The sequence below is a fragment of the Triplophysa rosa genome, linkage group LG16 (genome assembly GCF_024868665.1).
Source record: "Triplophysa rosa linkage group LG16, Trosa_1v2, whole genome shotgun sequence".
NCBI classification, from domain to species: domain Eukaryota; kingdom Metazoa; phylum Chordata; class Actinopteri; order Cypriniformes; family Nemacheilidae; genus Triplophysa; species Triplophysa rosa.
Genome location: NC_079905.1, coordinates 14,355,233 through 14,380,155, shown reverse-complemented (window position 1 = coordinate 14,380,155; position 24,923 = coordinate 14,355,233). Strand labels below are relative to the sequence as shown.

The following is a 24,923-nucleotide window of genomic DNA, read 5'->3' as shown; positions in this document are numbered from 1 at the left end:
ATACATATCTATGTCTTCAGAGGTGTATAAAGACCTTACATAATGAAGTGTTATGTTTTTTTATCTTAGAATGAGCTATTTCTATCTGCATACACCGCGGGTCCCCTTACATGGAATTCACCATGTTGTTTCTACAGTAGCCCTAAACGGACAAACTGCTCTACAGAGTGCGTTTCGTAAATGCGATATCTCCTTCAGCGAAGAAGCGAAAACGTGACGTCCTCTTAGTCCTGTGTCAGCCGCTGTAGTGCTTTGAAAGAGAAGGGGTGGAGTGAGCCGTTGGTTGCAATTCGCAAACTCACCACTAGATGCCGCTAGAATTCACTGACTAGTCCTTTAATTTACACACTCCATTTAAACTACATTTTATACAAGATTTCAGCTTTAATAGTCCCACATATTTTGGTCTTCATGAAATGTGTAAAGCTGTAGGAAATATAAGAAAAGAAAAAATCTTTATCACCATTTCTTTACACCAAAGACTGTCACGTTACGCATTAAAGCTTGTGCACAACTGACAGAAAACAAGATGCTCCAAGCGTCATGGCAACAGAAGAGAAGTTCAGAGAAATGAAAGCTGACTTGAAACTTTACCACTTTCTTATGCTGCCTTGCATGCGCTGCATTTCCTGAAACAAATGCAAATCGATTTGCCTCAACATTTTGTAATAAGCTGTCAGTTCACCTCACACCTGCGCCACAGAGCCCCAGGGCTCCTCACATGTTCTCCTGGTGTCTGTACCGAGAGATGTCCAGAAAGGTTTTAAAAAACCACTTTCCATTAGCAGCAATTACATCTCAATTGACTGCTTTAATGTCTTCCATCACAGCATTAATCCCCAGGACACTTAAAGCACAACTGGTAAAACTCACACACTCACACACACATGGAACCCTGCACTCAATCTCTCTCACGATTCTTCATTGCTGACATATTGCCCATCATGTCTGCCTGGCTTTCTGCCTGATCACTCTATCAGGACGTAATTTGAGCAGGCGGTCAATGCCCGAGTCATTAGCATGAAATATGATGAAGCACCGATTCCCAGCGCACTGTCCGCCAGCTAGCTTTACATGTTTCCCTCAAACCTACAGGGTCATTAATAATTCTGTTAAAATTATTCTGAGACAGCTATCATATTTTCCTCCTCTCAAGATGGAAAATGTCATATCCATCGGGGGGGCTCTGACCTCAATTCGGTAACCATCTGAATGTCAGGCTGGGTTAAAGCTCAGCTGAGGAGAATCAAGTAAATATCCAGTTGAAGGGAAAGGTCACAAAAAATTAAATTCTTCAATCATATACTTGCACTCAAAAAATGAAAAGCTGTTGTTAGTTTTACTAAACCCATCCTTGTTTGCAGTACATAAAGAATGCAAGTAACTACATTAATGTAAGTTAACTATGTTATTTATACTAAAAATGTAGTACTGTCGGCTTTACTTAGCAAGTGTTTGATTGGTCAACTTAAAATGGTTAAGTAAAACGCAAAACCCTATAGTACTGAACCTATTGTTCAGTTTACTTAATATAAACAAGTTAATTCAACATGACTGGTTAAGGGTGATTTCCAGTTCCCAGCATGCTTTGTGTCAGACTGCATTTAGGCAGTAAATTTCAAAATTTTGTGTTATTTTAAGTGTTTTTCAGTAAATATAAAGACTTGTTTGTGTTTAATGTTCATATATCTTTGAGTTTTTAGAAGTGCATGTTGTATTATTGAGTTTTAGGGTAACCATTGTTTAGGTGCTAAGGCTGTGAGAGGATAAAGCGCATCCATGATGTGTATTGCATCATCCAATGAGCATTAACTGTACATTAGACTTACATGCAGTAAGTCTATATTTAATTGATGACAACAAAAATGACCATTGAGAAGAATAATAAGATTAAATATTGAGTTTCATTAACTTAAAGTTAGTGGTACAATCTGAATGGTTTAGATTTAGTTTCGTCAACTTTACCTGAATTTCTTTTGTTCATACAACTAAATTGTTATTTGTAGAAACTACTCGACATATTTGCGTGGAACCACTCGACGCTACTTTTTTATGTAAATCCAACAAATCTTTTTTTTAGTGTGTCGTTCCAAACCTGTTTCACTTTCTCTCATCTGCAGAACACAAAAGACAATATTATGAAGGAATGTTGGTAACCAAACAGCATTGTACTCCATTGACTTCCATTGTATGTACACAAAAACACAGAAACATTTCTCAAAATATCTTTTTTTAGATTTTTTTGAATAGACTTCACATCATTACGAGTGTATTCTCAGAAAGCTCTCCACATATCAGACTCCCGCCGGAGTTGACAAACAGGATGATGGATTAGTTCCTTTCTCTCTCCCCAGCTGTAAACAGAGTAAGTACAGCCTGTTATAATAAAAGAGATAGCAAATCCAGTCTTAATGCCACTGCCAGGACTCTTTTAAGGTTAGTGCCATGGCCCTGGGACCCGAAAGGGTCTTAAATATAAAAATAAACCATAAGCCAGCCGGCGCACAAGGCCACAAGAAAACAGCAGCGTAGAAAGATTCCAGGCTAAAAATACACCGACATACAGTACGAATGCAGGAATGCAAAGCAGTATTCCCAATGGAATTAAAGGAATGTGGATGTGTGGAGCAAGGCTTCAATTAGGCCACGATTGCTGAAATTGGACATGAAATGTATGTGGACGTTAGACGTGTGCCGATATTCGGTAATGCGATTAATTGCGGTAATGAATTAGCACGATGTTGTTATAGCAAATACCGCGAAAACATATAGATTTTTTTAGAACGTGTATTTGTTTATTTTTCATCAACCGGATAAAAGTACACTGCGTAGGAATGCGCACTCTGATCTAAACAATCCCGTTCCCCATGTGGAGATGTCTACGTGTGTGTGTGTGTGTGTGTGCGTGTGTGTGTGCGCGCGCGCTGCTGAGCAAAAGACGCGTGCGCACTCTGATGTAAACAGCACCACACGGAGAGGAAGCATGGCGGAAGGAGGAACGCTGCCGACGATTTAACCCCCTTCTAAAAGCGTGAAGTCTGAGGTTTGGAAATATTTTGGGTTAAAAGTAAGCCGAGTAATGAAATTTGACAGTGTGGCAGAATAATTATTTTAATTATGCGTTGATGGAACGCAATAAAGTCATACACTGTCTCAAAGTGCGAGTGAATTTGCTGTTTATAAATGTTTAGCTTGCTATAATAGTTAACACACTGGCTTGGCTTGTTATTCAAACAACAATAATAATAATAATAATAATAATAACATGAATTGTAGTACTAGCGTTGTACAGACATAAGTATATTTAAAAGCAGTTAACAAAAGTTGTTCTTTTGCAGTTTGCACTTTATTCTGTTTGAATAAACTCACTTTATACGTCATTACTGTGTGTTGTTTTATTTATATTTAAATGTTTGAGGTTCTCTTTATTATTTAAAATAAAGTTATCAAGAGGAAAACACTGAAGTTGGTTTATATTTTCAACCTGCATTTCTCATAGAATTGAATACTGCGATAATACCGTTTACCGCGATGAAACCTTAATCAATTAATCGCAGCATGGAAATTTGATACGGCACAAGCCTAGTGGACGTCATCCTGATATTTGGTTGATAATGTGTAAATACTCGAAACATACAATAGTGGAAGTGAAATTGTGAGATCACGAAAATACTTTCTGTACATTTGTGGTACAAGCGACAGCAGTGTACACTACTTGACAGTTTGCTTGGGACAATACATTTCTGGGTCAATAAGAGATTATGACAGCGTCTGAATGAGGTCTCAAATAGATCAACTTTTACAGTCACCATAAGAATGAAAAACAGGGGAGAATCCAGCATGTTGTAAACATAAGCTGTTGTTTTAAGAGAGAACTGTAGGTTCCTGTTTCATGTGCGGTTTTGAACCGTTTTTGTGGTTCTTTTGAAAATGTTCTGCTTTTTGTGTTATTGTTCGTATCATCAGTAAGATACGATCTGCTTTTACCTCATCTTTAAAAAGTGCTAAACGTTTTAATGTCTTAGTGAGGTCAACAGAGATTGTAAAATATTTGTCATATGACAAATGTCAAATGTCCTACTGTCATATGAAGAGATTATAAGATCTCGGATAAAGCCGAATGTAAAGGAATCGTTCACCCAAAAATGAAAATTCTGTCATCATTTACTCGCCCTCTTGTCATTTTAAACCTGTTTGCCTTTCTTTCAGTTGCAAAAGACAGAAGAAGATATTTTGAAGAATGTTTGTAACAGAACACCGTTGGTCCCCTTTGACTTCTATTGTATGGGCACACAAAAAGTGCAAGTCAATGGGGACCAACGGTGTTCTGTTACCAACATTATTTCAAATATCTTCTTCTGTGTTCTGCTGAAGAAAGTAAGTCACGGGTTTGAAATGTCATGAGGGTGAGTTTTTTGGGTGAACTATCGGTTTAAGCCAAGAGCAGAAATGCTTTCTGTATAAGGTTATTCTCTCCTCTAACTAACCTCAATTGACTCTGAATGATGTTGGGTATTCCCAAATCAGATAAGTGATGCATTCCTTCAACCTGTACAGAATTTAGCTCCTTTGTATTTCCACTTTCTGTTAGATCTGAGAGCGCTTGAGGGAAATATCAATTACTGTGAAATTTCAGAAGCGCGACCGCTCATCAGGTGCTCAGTATGGAAACTGTCACATTCACTTACTGTAACATGAAAGATTAGCTGCAAGGATATTTCTCTCACAAAGTCACTGTGATGGACTTTGGTTACTTGGTTATACTCTTTAAAAAAATAACATCATGATGAATAAGTTTTAACTTTTGTACTCACAACAGACAGAGGCCACATGAATGTAATAGCCAGCCCTTCAAAAACAACACATTAACCTGCTTTCCTTTTCATTTAAAAAGGGAGACCCCAAAGGTACACCCCCCGTTGCTTTACAAACCACCAAATCAAGACCATGTGAGGTGTTTTTACGACAGAAATATCAGAGCGGCCATAAAAGCCATACACCTGCAGACGAGCACCGGAGGTGTTCTTTCATGTGGTTTATTTAATATGAGAGCGAGTGAACAACAAAGAAAAGGAAGTGAGAGAGAAAAAAGAGAATGAAGGAAAGAGTGAAACCGTCTCTGCTGAGTGAGACTTCTTTAGACCCTTAGAAGGAGGGATAGCTTGTGAACCGGTATGAAAACTGCTCACCTCACTAACCAAACTGTTCCTCAGCTTTCCAAAAATGAAAATCATCAAACAGTGTTGTGTTTTGAAGGGGTAAAAGACTATGTCAGAAGTCTATAAGATGAATTATGGGTACACATACCCAATGACATTTGTAATTCTATAAATCAAAAACTAGTTCACGTTAATTCTACAATAACAGCTGCAAATCTTGAAGTTTTATTATTAAGTTTGTACTTCACTCTTGAGACTAAAGCGCTGTTCCAAGTCCTATAGTGAGATCCTTCACAGTCTATATCACTTTCTTAAACAGCATTCTTACTCAAATTGAACCTTATTGACATTAACATGTTGCTTTAGCACAAAAAAAATACAAAATTAGGTCTTTTTGTGTTAGACTTTTATGTTGGGGTTGTACCTACACTGTAATAAAATCTATAAAAATAGGGGACAGTGTACTGTATTAAAGGAATAGTTCATCTTTAAAATGAAAATTATGTCATCGTTTACTCACCCTGTTGTCATTTTAAATGACGTGTGAGACTTTCTTCTGTAAACCACACAAGAAGATATTTTGAAAAACGTTAGTAACCAAAAAACGTTAGTCCCCATTGACTTCTATTGTATGGACAAAAAACCAATGCAAGTCAATGGGGACCAAGGGTTATCTGTCCAAAACATTCTCAAAATATTTTCTTTTGTGTTCTGCAGAAGAAAGAAAGAAAGTCATACAGGTTTGAAATGACAAGAGGGCGAGTAAATATGACAGGATTTTCATTTTGAAGGTGAACTATCCCTTTAATATGAAGAAATATTCCGTATTGATTTGTTGTACAGCGGTTTCACTGTCGGATTTACGGATAACTGGTCTAGAAGCACTTCGGTTTCACCTTACTTACGTAATGCAATTCAATCTTAAAGATATATTTTTATTCGGTTGTAAATGTTTTGTTGTATTCTGTTCAAAGGTTTGTGTAGTGTTAAAAAGGTGAACCAGGAAGTTCTTCTGGACCAGCGTTGTTTGTTTTCCGAGGTGGTCTATACTACTCTAAAATACTTTCTATGTAGGCAGCTTAATAGGTTTTAGAACAGAGATTGAGACTATATTTTCATTATCATACAACATTAAGCATGGTAAAAAAATGTTGGTCTTTGAATGGATATTGAATCACAATGTACCTCAGGAATTTTTTCCAGCAATTGTGGTTGACATGTTCAAGCACAAGTACACTATGGATATTTATACGTCTTTTTCTAGCTGTCACATCTGTGTCCAATCACTCGCACCCTTTGAAAGTCAGAGTTCACACAGAGGAAGTAACATGCTTGCTTATTATTTTCCCATAACCCTTAGCTTGAAAGTCATCATGGCCATCAACTTAAAAGAAAACTCCGAAAAAAAAACGTTAAGACTAGATATGGAAACCTTCCCTACCCACAAAAGAGACCATACATTTTTTGATACGTGCCAGTACAGCCAAAGTATTGTAGACTATGAAACATTTTTTAAAACACATACCTTCTCAAATGACTGTTTATTTGGGTAAAAACGTCCCAAACCGTTCAGCCTCTGGCCAAAGTTCTGCTAAGTTCTCTGCGTGATGAGTACTGTCTGGAATGTCAAAGGTCGACAGAGACTCTGAATGCCCATCTGGCAGACCCCTAACTGCCCACCCATCTCTGAACAACTCCATTCCTCTGAATACAAATACCAAACACATGGGTCATGGCCTTAAAATCAGTGTCCTCCCTAAATCCCAGCACCGACAGACTAAGCAATTGTAGAGATCTAAAAAAATAGCTATAAATAAAGAGACAATAGAGGAGAGCGTGCCAGCGTGAGAAATCAGTAGCCGGTGAATTCTAAAATATTCTCTATATAACCTACAATAACCCTGAACTCTCAGCCTGGTAAAGGAGAGATTATATTTTGCTAAAAAGAAAAGAGGGAACGGGTTTAATGTGACAGATTTTAGAACCGGTCCAAACCATAAAGCCTCATTCACAGTTTTGGAGGGAACACAAGGCATCTGTTTTGATGGTCTGTTCCTCTCGCCGGCCTCAAAGTTCTTGCCGAGATTCGGTCGCAAAGTCACTCTCCGGAACGTTCTGTACCAATTATTTCTGCGCAGAGGCGGTTAAACGGACAGGAACAGCTGGGGTGGAATTTGGTTTGTCACGGGGGACTGTTATTGTGTGTGTGTGTGATTTAGGGTCCCGTGTGTTGATACTCCCTACTAATGACAAATGGGGGTCAAAATGAAAAAATGTACAGGTTTTACAAAAACCGTGGCAGACAGCTTAACTGAAGATTTACATGTGTCGAGATGTTATTCTTCACTTATAAACTATCCGTTACAACCACAGGCTGCTTTTTACAGTGCTGGCGTCCTGCCTGGAAGGTGCTCGAGCGATGAAGAGAGAAGGTCTCAAATGACCTGTCATATATTATTTGAAGGAATGTGATTGAAAATAAGCGGGGTGGAAGGATGGGTGCTGGAATGGCAAGATTGCCGTGGTTTAAATAGTGGGCTGCCTAACCAGGGTTGAAGCATAAAACCAAAACTATGCTGTGTGATGACATGCACAGCATTACCAAAAAAGTGTCATGGTAGTACCGTTGTGTTTTGGATATGTGCCATGATGGTAATACCCGGAGGTTTTAATTTCAAGCTCATAGGAGGGATGAGATGTCATAATGCATACCCATGTAAATAACACTATGGTATATGAATACGGTACTTTGCAAGATGTAAACACTGGCCCAGGGGCCCTTCAAGTTTCATTTTTTAAATCGTACATACGTAAGTAAATCTTAAAGAGGTTTAACATTTTGATAAGGTTATAAATGTTCTGTTGTGCGTATTTGTTCAAATGTTTGTGTAGTGTTAAAACCTGAAATTCTTCTGGACTAGCGTTGTTTACGTAATCCGAAGTGGTCTATTTAACATCAAAGTATTTTTATGGTAAGTGAAAACTTAAAAAAAATATCCCAACGTCAAGAAAACATTTCCATGCCATATTTCATTTAAAATTCAAAAGAAAATGTAAGATAATTATAATTGTGTTGCATTGAAACATAATTTCAATGACACTAAAGCAGGTTTTGCCTCAAATTATTCTGAACACACTGTGTTTACATGTTTGTTTAATTTTGACATTTATTATTTGTACTTCCTATCATTCTCAATGATTCTCATTAGATTATATTTGCTATAATACAGTAAAAATAATAATTATAAAACATATATATCTGCATTGCAATTATTGTAAAGATAGTTTAACTAATACTGCCACATTGTAAAAAATACCTTTAAAAACATATTTTATTATAATATTAAAAAACAGTTTTATGTAATTATTTTTGTTTACATTAATAATAAAAATAATAAAAATTACATCACAGTAAATAAAGCAATCAAAAAGGTTGTTAAATATCGTGTAAAACATTGTTTGTGTTATGCTATTTAACGCATTATGTGTCATTTTGTGTAGATTTTGTGGTACTTTTAACACAACTTGTGAATGTGCGGCTGTCCCAGAAACAACAGATGTGTTCAATTTATGGACAACACGCAAAATGTGTTGTTTTAAAACAACCATTTCAACCATTAACCATTTTCATGAATAAACATAACCAATATTTCTGTTGATTTTAGGATAAAATACTGCATCACCCACACATGTTCTTGGCGTGTTTGTTAGATTCTCCCAAAAAGCAATGAAGTATGAACCCATTTACAGTAACACTGTAACGTAACAGTGCCTTACCCAACAGGACACTTACTAAATCACCTTCATCTCTCTGTATGGTAACTGCTCTCTCAGTGATGTCCTGATGTATGATTATCGTTACCTTCTGTACATCCGGAATCGTTGCCCTCACTCCATTTTTACTTGCCCTTGATCTCTTCCTGTTACTACCATTTGTTCCCCATTTGCTGCCACACGTTCAAAAAAAGCCTGACTCACCCACCGACCCCACCTCCTCTTTCTTCCTGCATCTGCTTCTAAACGCTTCTTTTGTAATGACTTGTCAAATATCAAACTTCACATGAAGTAGTGCGGGTTATATAACAGGTGGAACATCCAGGTTTGGAGTTCTCATTAGATTAAAAAACAAAGCATTCAAAGCCTTTCTTCTTTTTCTGTTGTTTTGCAGAAGCATTTATATGCTTCCTCCATATTAGACGGTGGGGTTTTCTGTTCCATACAGAGTTGGACAAATTGAAAAAAGCCGTAAATGAATCATTTGTTTAGAATTAAAGGGATACTTCAGCCAAGAAACAACATTTCCCATGTTTTACTCACTCTCAAGGCATCCTAACTGAATATGACTTTCTTCTTGAATAATGCAGTCGGAGTTATAATACCACGTATCCCTTTTCTTCCAAGCGGTAGAATGGGAGTGAATAGGGGGCAATTTTTTGAAGCTCCAAAAAGTGCATTCATAACGGAAGTTAGACATTATCGTTAATAGCGTTGTCAATATGGATATTTCTCTCAAACAAACGTTAAACAAATGCATCGATTCGCTTCAGAAGACCTTTTTTAAGACCACGGAGCCGTGTCGAGTAGTTCTTTGATCGATGGATGCACTTTTTGGAGCTTCAAAAAATTGCCCCCAATTCACTCCCATTCTACCGCTTGGAAGAAAAAGGATACGTGGTATTATAACTCTGACTGCTTTATTCTTCAAAAAAAAGTCATATTCAGTTAGGATGCCCTGAGAGTGAGTAAAACATGGGAAATGTTGTTTCTTGGCTGAAGTATCCCTTTAATTGACAGTAACCTGACCTTTTCATTTGCCATTTTTCTAAAGAAGATACTAGTTCATGTACTTTTGAATGATCCTAGTAAATGAGTTTCAAAACAGATCTCAATGTCAAATACCAAAATACTCTCCAGTTGTCAATCTGAAGTAATAAACCTTCTATTATCGTCATCTATTATTTCATAGAAATTTTAGGAGAAAACTATGAGACAAAGTTCTAAAGGTTCAGTGCTGCTGCAGAACCTCATAAACAGAGGTACCTTTGACACGGTGATGAAAGAGAACAGGCACAATTTACATCAGCAGTCTGGTCTGCTAAAAGATGTTTGGTGTTAATACAAATGAGCAGCAGGTGGGAGAAGACTGCAGCTCGTTCAGGTCCTATATGAGACATATGGGGGGAGGGCTGCTCCATTAGATTGATGACAAACACTGGTATCATTTGGGCAGATTATCCTTCCATACAAGCATAAGGAACCCAAAGAGAGAGACCGAGATTAATTCTGAAGAGTAGAGTATTGTCCATTCACATAATCACATTGGTATGAATTAGCATAATCCTCCACCAGTGCTTTACCATGACCGGGAGTTATTTTGGTGAGCAGAAAGCATCAGAAACGGAGACCATTATCATTGTAATAATGCCTGTAGAGCAGTGGCTGTCACCGTGTGCATACAAAAAAACACACTGAAAGACTCTTTACCCCACAGGCTCCCCCCATTCAGGAATTTTTGACATCCTATTGAACCTCAAGACTCCAATTTGGAACGGCGAGTTTGTTTGAGACTTTTTTGGAGAGGTTGCCTTCAGTCTGTACCAAAACCAGTGCATGTGATGCTAGCACACAGTCTTTCAAGCCCATGTTCCCATGCCAGAGCTTGTACTTTTGTGATTCACAATATGTTTGCAGCGGAGCCCCCAGCTATTGTCCGAGGCTAAACACATCACATTTCCATATTATCAAGCCCTGGCAAGATACCAGCCCCTGGTGTTTTTCCATCGCTTACAAACGCTTTCGTCTTTGAACGCCAAGTTAATGTCCTACTCACTTTGTCGGAAAACGACCTCAGAGATGAGCGGAGTTACAACAAATAAAAAAACAAAATGGATAATGGCCCTAATCGCATCATTCTGCCATGCTGTTATGCTCCCGTTATTGATTCGCTTTGACGTACACTTTGAAAGCAAAGAGATGAGATGATGTGGCCTCTTCGCATTACAGGACCATTATCAGAGTCCAAAGCGATGTTATTTTGCAGTCCGGTTTCATCCAATTGAAGGGAAAGTTCACCCAAAAACGAAACTTCTGTCATTATTTTACTCGCACTCAAGTTGTTCCAAATCTGTATAAATTTCTTTGTTCCGATGACAGAGAACAGAAGTCGCGTTAACCGAAAATTCTCCGTCATTGACATATTTTTTTCATATTTATAATGAATCTAATCTAATAATAGATTATGACCGATCTTTTGCTAGCCTGTCCGTCAAAATGACGGACAATAAAAATGTCTAGTGCAACCTCTGAGAGAAAGATATTTGGAAGAATGCTTGTAACCAAACAGTTCTTGGCCACCATTGACTACCGTAGTAGGAGAAATTGCTTTATAAATTCTTTGTTCTGTTAAACACAAAAGATATTTTTAAGAATGTAGGAAAGCAAACAGTTCTGGGGCACATTTGACTACAATTGTCTTTTTTTTCTGCTATGGTAGTCAATGGTGGCCAAAAACGTTTTGGTTACAAGCATTCTTCCAAATTTTAATTTTTGGGTGAACTATCAGTTTAAAAGAAAATTGTCTATGTATGCTCATGCTTGAATTGTCTCTGTCTGCAGTATGAGGAAGACCAATGTTGGAAAAAAAACACGTACTGGTATAGGTTGCAAAAGTGTGATCTTTTGGTCCTGTAAATAATCAAAACATGACATCTATAGCTCAGAAAGCTTAAATGGTAAGCACAGGCGAATACTTCAACTTTCACTTCTGCATACAGGGCTACAGACTAACTTTTTTTTACTAGGTGCACTGTAGAGCCCTCGACTGAATATTTTAGGAGCGCAAGCAAAATCACCTTAAATCACCCTGCAATGCAATTATTCACATTTTTCCATAAAACAACTATATTACTGATACTGACAAACAAGTTACTTAATGACAGCAGATTTGGTTCTGCTTATTTAAAGAGGCAGAGCCCACAGAGAAGCTTTGTAATTGATTGGTGCTAAATAGAGAAACTGTTATCTGAATTCATTTGAACCAACAGAAATTGTGCTTGTCAAGAAGTATATATTTAATTGTTCACAGTGTTACATTAAAGCAAAATGAAAGTTCTCTTGTGTTCTTACGATTATTTTATTGTGTATTAAGGAAACATCCTCATGTTCACAACACGTAAATGTAACGTCAAATAAAACTTAACAAGAGCATTCGCCTGTCGTTCGTTCTTGATGTGAACGGATTTGAAATGATCCAGCGCTGTCTCAAGTAATCCACAGATAAATGACGTTTCCTGAACTCCACCACGGTTAGTTTCATTTTAAACGTCTCGTACATCAAAACGTTCTCGGGTTTTAAAAAATCCATCACAGCATACAGCGACTCGTAGTAATGCGCTCACGTTGTGTGTGTGTAAACTTGTCAATGACGACCTGGATTGTGCTCGTCCGTGACGGCAGCGGGCTGCGGGAAACATCAGTGACGCGAGTGACCAGCGCATTTGACTTTCACACACAGCCTGCACTGGTGGCGGGTCTTTCCACATGAAATAACAACTAGAAGAAATTCCAAATTTGCAGGTCACACATGCGCGAGTAATGGTAAAAATGCTTGCGCTATCTTGAAAACTGGTCGCAGTCTGGAACCCTGGCATATTAGTTCAGTAATTCTGAACACCTAAACTACATAACCTTAGTGATTCAATTCCAGAAAAGTATTTAATATTGCACAGTCACCCAGCAGACATCACCGCTGCCAAACTCTCATGCGCTTCCTGTTCCAAAATCTACTGGCGTGCCAAACTGAAGTACCCGGGCAAGAAAACACAGTTGTTCTTTGAAGTCATGGCTAGGGCAGTGCTCTGTTAGCCAGACATTGTTTTTCAAGGCCTTTTATTAATATGCCCTCTGTAGATAACGGCACATTTCCAAAAGACAGAAAAACAGGGAGGGTCGGTTACTAAAAGAAGTCCAGGAGAGGTTATTACAATATCATTTCAGATACGGTCACCACCATCCCCCAGCCGCCACCATATCAAGAAGTTACGTCTCCTGGGACAAAGAAATCAACCGAGTACAAATCATGCAACACTCGCTTATGAAGCCGATCGATGAGCATAAACGGCTTTCCTTCGCTGTTTTTCTTTACTCTTGCTCTTTCAGCAGCACATCAGAAACCCGAGTTCACACATTGCTGATGACCGACACAAACACTGCCAGTGAGTAAATATGCCTCCTCTCGTTTTCTTCTGAAGAGAACACAACAGAAGAACATTTGTAGGGCCCGGTCATGAGCCTCAGCCCACGGGCGCTGTGATCTCGTCATCATTCAACATACACATGACCTGATGCTGCAGTTAAGCGGGGGAAACACATACGCATCATTTTTCATTTTCATAAACAGATGAGCTTTATACAGAGGCCGTTCTGAAACAAGGCAAGTCATGCATGAATAGTTATAGAGGCAGAGGATGAAACCCTTCTGCGTGTCATATAAACCCACGGGCAGCGTGCCAAACTAAAGCCACGCTCTATAGCTTTTCAGACTTCATGCTCGCTACATTCAGTGTCGAACCCTCTCCGTGAAATCATTCATAATTGGGAAGGTTAAACTATTCGTGGCAGATGCTGCATGTCATAACTGAAAGACTATCCATAAACATTAGTACTTCCTGAATAGTGGGGTACATTCATATGGCTGTACAGTATATTCTAACCCTATTGTCAGTGTGTGATTTTAATATGATTACTGTATTTGTAATTGCTTTTATATGGGGTCAGGGATTTTTAAAGCTTTTTAAAACCTCACAGTTTCTGCTATAAAAAGTAATGATAACTTAAATCATTAGATTTGAAGAGGTATTTAAATATTTTTACTTATAAGTATTACCTTGTTAATTATAACACAGGTGGAAATAAAGAGAATTCTTATACTTACAATTAGGGCTGCACGATATTGAGAAAATATGCGATATGCGATTTTGTTGTTGAATATTGCGATAACGATATTTCTTGCGGTATAACATTTCCTAGAGAAATGCTATTTTTTATTATTTATATATATGTAATTATCATACTGAAATAAACAGGTAATATATATTCTTCTGATGTAACTGACAAAAGACATTAATGTTACATACAGATAGATAAATTAGGGCCATATCATTTTTAGATTACCTAAATTTGTTTTAATATTTCTAAGTTCTGTGTTTTTCCTTTTTTACTATACAATAGTGGTATATTTGTCCACATAAATTACTGTAGGATAATATAGTATTTACTATAGTAAACTGCAGTAAAATTCCTACTATATTGTTTTTGAACTTTACTATAGTATACAGTGTTTATCAATTTACAACAAGGGCACTTCAATTTTCAATAGTACACTACAGTATTTTTGTCTGAGCGTTCAATTTAACAGGACTTTTATTTTGACGGGTCTTCGGGAAGACGCTTGTTTGCAGATAGCTTCACTCAAACACAAAACGCTTGTAAAATAAACTCTCAGAGCGACTCTGGAGATGAAGTTCATGTGTTCATATCCTCATACAGTGCAGCGCAGATAAATCCTCGACCATCACTCGTGTTGAATGTTAAACTATGCACATAATTCACTCAGACACGCAGAACAGCCAGATGACATTTAAATAACAGGATTCCGCGTCCGCGTGGACTCAATGCGGTGCGCCATTGATTATTGTCACACACAAACAAGCACAACCACGACAAACACGCAGCCCTGTCTAGTGCACATATTCTTATTATTCTACATATATGTCGCACTGTTCTTTTGTTCAAGTTACTTGTCCGGTGGGGCAAGTAAAATTCTCTCTCACTTGCCAATACAAAACATTCACTTCTCCCGGACAAGCGTAAATGTCGAGCCCTGAAAAATATTGCCATATTTCAGACGTAACGTACCGTTTTTTTTAGGCACAAGTTCGTCGCTGTCATTTTCCTCGCTCGTCTATTCCTGCCACATTTATTTTCCGCTCTCTGCTTTGAGCTGCTAGGTTCACCTTTGGGCCGCGATCTGGCCAATAGTATAATAGCACCTACTTGGCGGGTATAAAGATAGTAATGACCCTTCTGATTGGTCCAATTTGGACAATCTAAGCATGCAACACACAAATGATTGACACATGAAACAAATTTAATTTACCGCAACTCTCTGCGATATGGATATCGCATATACTATTATCGAGATCATGATAATTTCTCGATATACCGTGCAGCCCTACTTACAATCAATTTACAATATCGTTCAACAGTTATAGAACATTTGAGTGAAATATTTCTCAAAAAAAAAAAACTCTCAAAAAGTTTTTGATCTGAAGGTCTATTCTTAAATGTCTGAAATTATCTTCATAGACAAAAATTGTAATTGTGCAAAAATAAATGACTTGATTTTAATAAATTCTAGGCAAACGATGAGTACATCAAAGATGCTAAAATACAACTAACTTTGATTTATTTTCATTTTTATTAATTTTTTCATCACAACATAATTCCCATAGCTCCCCTGTGTTATTAGTCTATTATTCTGAAATATGTCAAATCAATTCAGTAAGTATTCTACAACGTTTGACAGGTAGTGTATATTTGAGAATCAATGCTTTGAGTTTTGCACAAACAGGCGACACATACACGCAAAGTTCACCCAAAAATGGAAATTCTGTCATCATTTACTCACCCTCGAGTTGTTCCAAATCTGTATACATTTCTTTGTTCTGATGAACACAGAGAAAGATATTTGGAAGAATGCTTGAAACCAAACAGTTCTTGGCCACCATTGACTACCATGGTAGGAAAAATGACAATGGTGGTCAAAAGTGCCCCAGAACTGTTTGCTTTCCTACATTCTTCAAAATATCTTCTTTCGTGTTCAACAGAACAAAGACATTTATAAAGCAATTTTCCTACCATCGTAGTCAATGGTGGCCAAGAACTGTTTGGTTATTTTGTGCAGTAGCCGTGTTTGTTTTCTTTGGTTAGACTGTGAAGTTAATCGCATAAGTAACATTGAAAACAATGTGACTCATACAGTGAACATCAAAACAGACCGAATCTAGGTTTATAGAGCGAAGACGCCATGGAAAATCCAAAAAAAGCAGTCTTTGTTTTTGTTTGCCTGTGGTTTTGACACACACGCACATCACTGAAGTCATGAGTTGATATGAGATTATTTTGATAGGTCGGTTATCTTCAGCGTGACCACACACCAGCAGAAAGAGTCCAATGAAACAGAGGGAATTCACATTCTACACGCTACCTCAAAACCTTTTCATTTCCACTCTGATAATTTGCTTTAATTAAATTTGCAATGTTTACATGAAAGCGCCACTCACTTCCTCAGCGCGGAAGCAATTTCTGTTCAAGCAAAGTGAAGTGAGCGCCCGCAGTCAACAAAATAACAATCAAACGTACCACCCTACTGTCCTGAGAAAATTGCCATTGCCCCCTCGTTTGATAACAGAGCCAGACAAGATCAGACAAGTCCTGCTGTGTCTGAGACCAGCCCAACGTGTCTGATAACAGCGTACACTGTAAACACAAAGACGAGTGGAGAATCGACATTCCAGGGTTACGTTTGTGGCATCAACATGAAACATCACATCAGCGTGGTGAGATATTGCTCACATTCATTATACCAGAGATGTGCGTTGGGTGATGACTGCACCTTTTTTCGCTTTTTCGTGTGTCTATAATGTATTTATGTTGACGTCTCATGTTTGGAAACTGTGATTTTTACTTGTGCAATGTAGTAAGATCTCTGTATTTTATGTTAAAGGAACATGTACACTGCTTTTAGTATTCATTTAGCGCTCTTCCTGTTTTCTCGTGACTGTTGAGTAATCTAGAATGCAAAACTGCAGTCTCATGAAAGTTATCTTTTAACTCGAGGAATCATTTTAGGCCTTGTGGGTTTTCTCTTCTCAGCAATGTTTCACTGTACACTGTCAGAAAGCTGCTGGTAAATTATATCATTTGAATAGCCTCATTTGCATAGCTTACTGATAAAATATGAAGTCACACTAGAATTATGTAAGGTGAGTAACAAACCTCTGTTTATAACTGAATCAACGCAAGAGAAGTTAAAGTCTAGCACAGATGAGGGCAGGAGTCAATCAATAGCTCTTACCAACATTATTAAATAACTTTTTCATTTCGCTGGTTCGTCCTCTCAGTTAGGACTTATTACAGGCCAATTACTTGTGACTCAGAGATATGTAACTGATGCTTAGAAAGTCCACTTGAATATAAGGAGCACACTTCACCATTTCAAGTAGCATTTCAGGTTGAAGTGTCTAGTTTTATCATGTTTCTTCCAGCTTAATATGCAACTATAAACTAGCCATTTGTATGTTAACTATCCCAAAAATGTAAGCGCTAGGGCTCCTTAAAGGTGCAATGTGTGAGATTAAGGAGGATCTATTGACAGAAATGCAATATAATATACATAACTATGTCTTCAGAGGTGTATAAAGACCTTACATAATGAAGCATTATGTTTTAATTATCTTAGAATGAGCTATTTCTATCTGCATACAGTTACGTGGAATTCATGTTGTTTTTACAGTAACCATAAACGGACAAACTGCTCTACAGAGTGCGTTTCGTAAATACGTTATCTCCTTCAGCAAAGAAATGAAAACGTGACGACATCTTAGTTCTGTGTCAGCCACCGTAGTGCTTCGAAAGGGGGGGGGGGGCCGTGGACTCAGCCGTTGGTTGCAATTCGCAACCTCACCACTTTCACACACACAACCTTTAATATTGAAAAAAATAAATGTGAGATAACTCGCTAAATATTAAAACACTAAAAAAACCTACATTTCTATTAAAGCACATTAAAAAACTGAAATTGTAACCAGCTGACATGATTCACATTTTTTCTTATATGCTTGCACAAATTCTTCTTGAATACACACACACTGTATATATATATATATACAGTATATACACTCACCTAAAGGATTATTAGGAACACCTGTTCAATTTCTCATTAATGCAATTATCTAATCAACCAATCACATGGCAGTTGCTTCAATGCATTTAGGGGTGTGGTCCTGGTCAAGACAATCTCCTGAACTCCAAACTGAATGTCAGAATGGGAAAGAAAGGTGATTTAAGCAATTTTGAGCGTGGCATGGTTGTTGGTGCCAGACGGGCCGGTCTGAGTATTTCACAATCTGCTCAGTTACTGGGATTTTCACGCACAACCATTTCTAGGGTTTACAAAGAATGGTGTGAAAAGGGAAAAACATCCAGTATGCGGCAGTCCTGTGGGCGAAAATGCCTTGTTGATGCTAGAGGTCAGAGGAGAATGGGCCGACTGATTCAAGCTGATAGAAGAGCAACTTTGACTGAAATAACCACTCGTTACAACCGAGGTATGCAGCAAAGCATTTGTGAAGCCACAACACGCACAACCTTGAGGCAGATGGGCTACAACAGCAGAAGACCCCACCGGGTACCACTCATCTCCACTACAAATAGGAAAAAGAGGCTACAATTTGCACGAGCTCACCAAAATTGGACAGTTGAAGACTGGAAAAATGTTGCCTGGTCTGATGAGTCTCGATTTCTGTTGAGACATTCAAATGGTAGAGTCAGAATTTGGCGTAAACAGAATGAGAACATGGATCCATCATGCCTTGTTACCACTGTGCAGGCTGGTGGTGGTGGTGTAATGGTGTGGGGGATGTTTTCTTGGCACACTTTAGGCCCCTTAGTGCCAATTGGGCATCGTTTAAATGCCACGGCCTACCTGAGCATTGTTTCTGACCATGTCCATCCCTTTATGACCACCATGTACCCATCCTCTAATGGCTACTTCCAGCAGGATAATGCACCATGTCACAAAGCTCGAATCATTTCAAATTGGTTTCTTGAACATGACAATGAGTTCACTGTACTAGAATGGCCCCCACAGTCACCAGATCTCAACCCGATAGAACATCTTTGGGATGTGGTGGAACGGGAGCTTCGTGCCCTGGATGTGCATCCCACAAATCTCCATCAACTGCAAGATGCTATCCTATCAATATGGGCCAACATTTCTAAAGAATGCTTTCAGCACCTTGTTGAATCAATGCCACGTAGAATTAAGGCAGTTCTGAAGGCGAAAGGGGGTCAAACACCGTATTAGTATGGTGTTCCTAATAATCCTTTAGGTGAGTGTATATATATTATATACATGTATATCTTATATGAAGAGTTTGGTTCCAAAATAAACACAATAAAAACATGATTTTTTTATTTTTTTTAAAGCGGACTTATTCTCATTTGGAACAACTCTTCATATATATATCAAGCGGTGTGCGTGGAAGAAGAGAACCCAAGCGCAGGCAGGCAGTGAAGGGGTTAACAGACAAGACTTTAATAAATAAAGAACAAACAAAATACCCACGAGGGGGTGACACGAAAACAGGACCGGAAAACAAACTTGAAATAAAAGACTTCCCACGAGGGGGACAAAACGAAAACAAGAAGAGTAAAAACTAAACTAAAGGACACGACCAAACGTCTTAAATCAAACACACGACAAGGGTAAAACACAACACTCACGGAACACGGGCACGGCTAGGAACAAGGAACAAGAACTCGACGAGGTAAACAGAACATACCAACGTAACATAGTACATCCAAGAGACATGGTACAGGGATACATACGTAATACACGAGCACAGGACAATGAAACATGAGGGTATATAAAGGGAACACAACTAGGGATAACGACACAGGGCAGGTGTGGGTAATCAAACACTCAGGGAAAGGTAACAAGGAAACGAGAGGAGGCGGGGCCAATGACAAGACACGAGAAAACACATGAGAGTAAAAACATAAACATCTCATGGCTTTCTCACATAGAACCTAAGGGCTCAGTCCCGATCCTGCCACATGACTAGAAATACAGAACCAAGAATGCAGGACCGTGACAGAGCCCCCCCCCTTAATGAACACCCCCAGGTGTTCACCAAGGGGTTGACAAACAAGACATGACAGACTGGGACAAAGACAGGAACCAAATACACATGACAACATAACCAAAAGGGCAATACAGAAAATACAATTACTGGGTTGGGGTGGGACAACAAAAATAATAAACATGGGAGGGGGGGTGGGGACAGACAACGGCTTGTGGGGGGAACATTCCTAGTCCCCGGCTGCGCTCGAGGGCGCGAAAGTCCTGGGGGACTTGAGGGGAAGTCCTGGGGGGAACTGCCGACTGAATGTCGGCAGGACAAGGCTGGGCGCCGGCTGGAAGCGGCCGCACAGGGCTGGGGCCGGCTGGAAGGCCGGCTGCTGCACCGGCTGGAAGGCCGGCTGGACAGGGCTTGACGCCGGCTGGAAGGCCGGCTGGACAGGGCTTGACGCCGGCTGGAAGGCCGGCTGGACGGGCTTGACGCCGGCTGGAAGGCCGGCTGGACTGGGCTTGACGCCGGCTGAAGCTGGACCGGGCTTGAAGCCGGCTGGAAGGCCGGCTGGACCGGGCTTGACGCCGGCTGGAAGCCACTGGACCGGCTGCGCCAGCGGAGGCCGGCTGGACACCGGGTGGACCGGCTGGATCCCGGGCTGGACGCCGCTGGATCACCGGGACTGGACGCCGGCTGGATCACCGGACTGGACGCCGGCTGATCACCGGACTGGACACTGACGACAAGGATTGGACACAGAACTGGACACAAGCTGGACACAACTGACTGGACACCGGCTGGATGCCGGCTGCACCGGACGATCCTCCCCCTCCTCGGCTTCTTCTTCCTTGGACCGGCCCCAGGACATGTGGCCGGTTGCAGGAAGCGAGGGGAGGCCCGAGATACTCCGCACCGGAGGAGTCGGACGGGGAGTCCCACGACTCCCTTCGTCTCCGCCGGCCACGGGTGTCGCTGGGGGTGCAGCAGAGTGCACCGAGGCAGATGGTCGGAGGGACCCAAGGTAATGGTGCAAAGTTAAGGCACGTTACTCCGGAATCCCTCCAGACGGGTCGGAGAGGCAAGACTGCTGAGGCCCCTGGCGGTCCCGATTGTTAGCGTAACAACGAGTTCCAGAAACCCAGGGGTCTCAGCATCCGCATCTCCGACCGGGAGAGGGTTCCGCAAGACAGCCATTGAACATACCTTGAGTCCTCCTCCCCAAAGCAGCCTCGCTCTGCTACTGCCAGGAACTGATTGGCGAACACCCAGATGTTAGTGTCTCCCTGGCGGAGGGAAAGGAGGCGGTGGGTCTCCCTAGCCCGGCTCCCCATGTCCACAGAGCTGCCTGCTGGGCTCAGTATTGGCTCGTGTATTCTGTCAGAAAGTGCGTGGAGAAGAGAACCCAAGCGCAGGCAGCTGAAGGTGTTAACAGACAAGACTTTAATAAATAAAGAACAAACAAAATACCCACGAGGGGGTGACACGAAAACAGGACCGGAAAACAAACTTGAAATAAAAGACTTCCCACGAGGGGGACAAAACGAAAACAAGAAGAGTAAAAACTAAACTAAAGGACACGACCAAACGTCTTAAATCAAACACACGACAAGGGTAAAACACAACACTCACGGAACACGGGCACGGCTAGGAACAAGGAACACTCGACGAGGTAAACAGAACATACTCAACGTAACATAGTACATCCAAGAGACATGGTACAGGGATACATACGTAATACACGAGCACAGGACAATGAAACATGAGGGTATATAAAGGGAACACAAACGAGGGATAACGACACAGGGCAGGTGTGGGTAATCAAACACTCAGGGAAAGGTAACAAGGAAACGAGAGGAGCGGGGCCAATGACGAGACACGAGAAAACACATGAGAGGTAAAAACATAAACATCTCATGGCTTTCTCACATAGAACCTAAGGGCTCAGTCCCGATCCTGCCACATGACTAGAAATACAGAACCAAGAATGCAGGACCGTGACAATATATATATATATATATATATATGCATAGCATTTTACTTACTGCAAACCATTGCAATGTTTATTGCGATATTTTTATTACAGGCAACCCTAATATGTCCATGATTGCAATGCACATATCTGTCACACGTCTTTGATCAACAGGAGGGTGCATGTTTTGCTCATACTGACTTGACAGACTGTTTAGATTTTGAGTGACAATTCATTCCAGCCTTTACCTTCACCTTTACACAAATCTGCCACGGACAAAACTAATGTTTTTCATATCTCAGTCTGCAAAGTTTTTCTCACTCCCTGCAGACAACATCAGGTGTGAAATGCTGAATTCTAAGCAGCTCTATGATCTTCCTGTTTCCTTGACTACAGATGTACTCAGGTCACTGGCCTGACCCATCGCTGACCTACCTGGATGAATGTTCTCCGCTTTCACAGAAGCAATCTTTTCTTCCTGGTTTTTCTTAATAGTCACACAACATCTGGTTCTATTACATGTCTAAACATCGCATCTCACCTCTAAACAGCACATCTTACTGCTGCAATGAAGCGAAACAGAGTGACTACTGACTAGCACTTAACATTAAACTCAATAACAATGTACAGGATATCCATTTATGTATTAAGGATTATATTCCATTAGAGCATAGTAGCCACATTGTGTCTCAAATGCCCCATTTGGCAGGATTTAGCACACCCCCGAAAACAGAAACCCACAGACGGAGCGAATCCTGTAAAAGTATACCAGTCACAGCTGTAGCAACATCCATGAATCCAATCAGACATTTCTGAAGAGCAAAAACAGACTTCACAGTTCAAGCTAGTTCTCAGATTCAGACCCTTTGAGGCAAACTTCAATCTTTACTCCCACCTACTCTTTTGACATTTATGAGCAAAACTCAACGAAGCACCAGAACTGCGGTAACCGATATATTCTGAATTCAAAACCATCTTCCTTTGGTGCTCATTTACACTGGTTTTGAGAACAAAGTCCACCCTTGCCACAAGGAAAAAAATATATAGGACAATCTGCTCTGAGCATTCTTAAGAGTAACAAAACCACAAAATCTGGATTCCGCAGTTTGGAACCTTACAATCTCAATGTGAAGGACAGGTGCAGCGCAGAAAGAGTCGAGCACGAAGCTGAGCTCATCCAACCAGGAAAACATTATCTCTATAAAAGTGTAAAGCTGACTCCAACCTTTTTTGTGTCTAGATGCTTCTCTGACGAGGGACCGGTGGATTTAAGACAATACACCGTGATCCCAGTTAAAAACCTGCTGTGTTGTCAGTGTACAGGACTGTCACAATAGGCTTTATTTGTGCTGAGACGGGACATTTACAGTGAACTGATATTTATGCAGTTCGCTGACTCTCAGACAAATAACCATCTGGCACATAATCTGCGTAATGACGAGTTATGTGCGATATGTGTTTATCACATATAGCCTTTACACAGAACCACCATTCTGACCAGGAACGTAAACCAGTGAAAGATAAACGTTCATTAATAGAAAGTGAGCATGCGGAAAAAGATCTAGAGATAGACTAGAAGCCTGAGATAATGTCTCTTTTTATCGAGACTTATTTAGTGAACTACAAATGACTTAAATCAATGGTCTTAATTTGCCATTAAATATACATGAACACGCTCTTATCTGTTAGTGTTACTGTACATTCTGCATTGTGAGAGCTGTGCAAAGGTTAAAAAAGTATACCCTGTACATTGCTTTGAACAAAAGTGTCTGCCAAATGATTTTGCATATACTGTATAGGTAGATACCTGTAGTGCGCATCAGAAAACGGAACAGTCTTCAAATGTGTATTGTTTAATACATTCTTGTTTATAGTTAATCACGTGTTAATTGTTATTTTGACATCCCATAATTCTTAATTTGTGAAAACAGTTGTTGATCTGTACGACAATAAAGTGTCAGTATGCGGTCGTACGCACAGCAATGCGATGCGTCCGCTTCACCCTCACGTGTCGCGACGTTTAAAATAACGTTACATGAGAAGTTCACGTATGTCTTGACAATCTTCACTGTTATTACTGATATTTCTCCATCTGCTCAACTTTTCCACTCATGAAGCCTGTAGTGTCCGAGTGGGCTGTGTTATTGAATGACCACTTACCCGAGACGAGCATCCGTGGATCAGCTGTTTTTTCTGTGGTGAGTTATTTTATGGTCAGCGCAGGTTCACACAGCAGCACGCGACAACGTATTTCAAATATGATAAGAAAAGACTGAGCTCGAGGACTGCAGTGCGGACGGCGATGTGTGCCAGACATAACATACCGGTCCGGTGGTGCTCTCACTCTCTATCCAGCCCTCAGTCCTCCGCTACACTTCAAAGATGTAGAGGGGCGGAGAGACAGATCGCAACGGCGATTGTTGAGTTGCGCCGCGATGCATCACGGGATGTGTAGTTTTGCTTTCGCTCAACCGCTGCAACAAAGCAATTTGGGAATTTCTGGATGCTGTTTATTCTGGTTTTTTGTCGATTAGATGGAAGGGTACATACAAATGGATGAATATAGGATATTTTAAATATAACACAATTATATTTTACAATATAGAGACCGATTGTTTATACATTTATCATTTTCAACTTTTTGGGAAATTACTTGCCAACGATAAAAGCTTAATGTGGCCACTTGGGGTTCACTTTTTATTCAGTATACAATGACAAACACATATTCAAGAAGACTATACAGTAAACATTTGTACAAAAATTTGTGAAGAAGAGCATAATTATTCAGAAACCGGTTTATCATAGTGTTTTTAAAATGCAATAAACTTTTTCAACCAAAAGAAAAGACTGCACTGTAAAGTGTCAGTAATGCCCCACCCT

The 24,923-nt window shown here is 39.9% G+C and overlaps 1 protein-coding gene across 3 annotated transcripts in view; it reads right to left on the bottom strand.

Annotated features, from left to right (window-relative positions):
• pag1 (phosphoprotein membrane anchor with glycosphingolipid microdomains 1) overlaps positions 1 to 24,433 on the bottom strand; it is a 53,386-nt gene extending 28,953 nt beyond the window's left edge. For all 3 annotated transcript variants that reach the window (XM_057354596.1, XM_057354595.1, XM_057354598.1), the window contains exon 1: positions 24,204 to 24,433. The gene's annotated coding sequence lies outside the window, so the exon portion shown is untranslated. The remainder of the gene's footprint in view (positions 1 to 24,203) is intronic.
• Between the last annotated feature and the right edge of the window lie 490 nt (positions 24,434 to 24,923).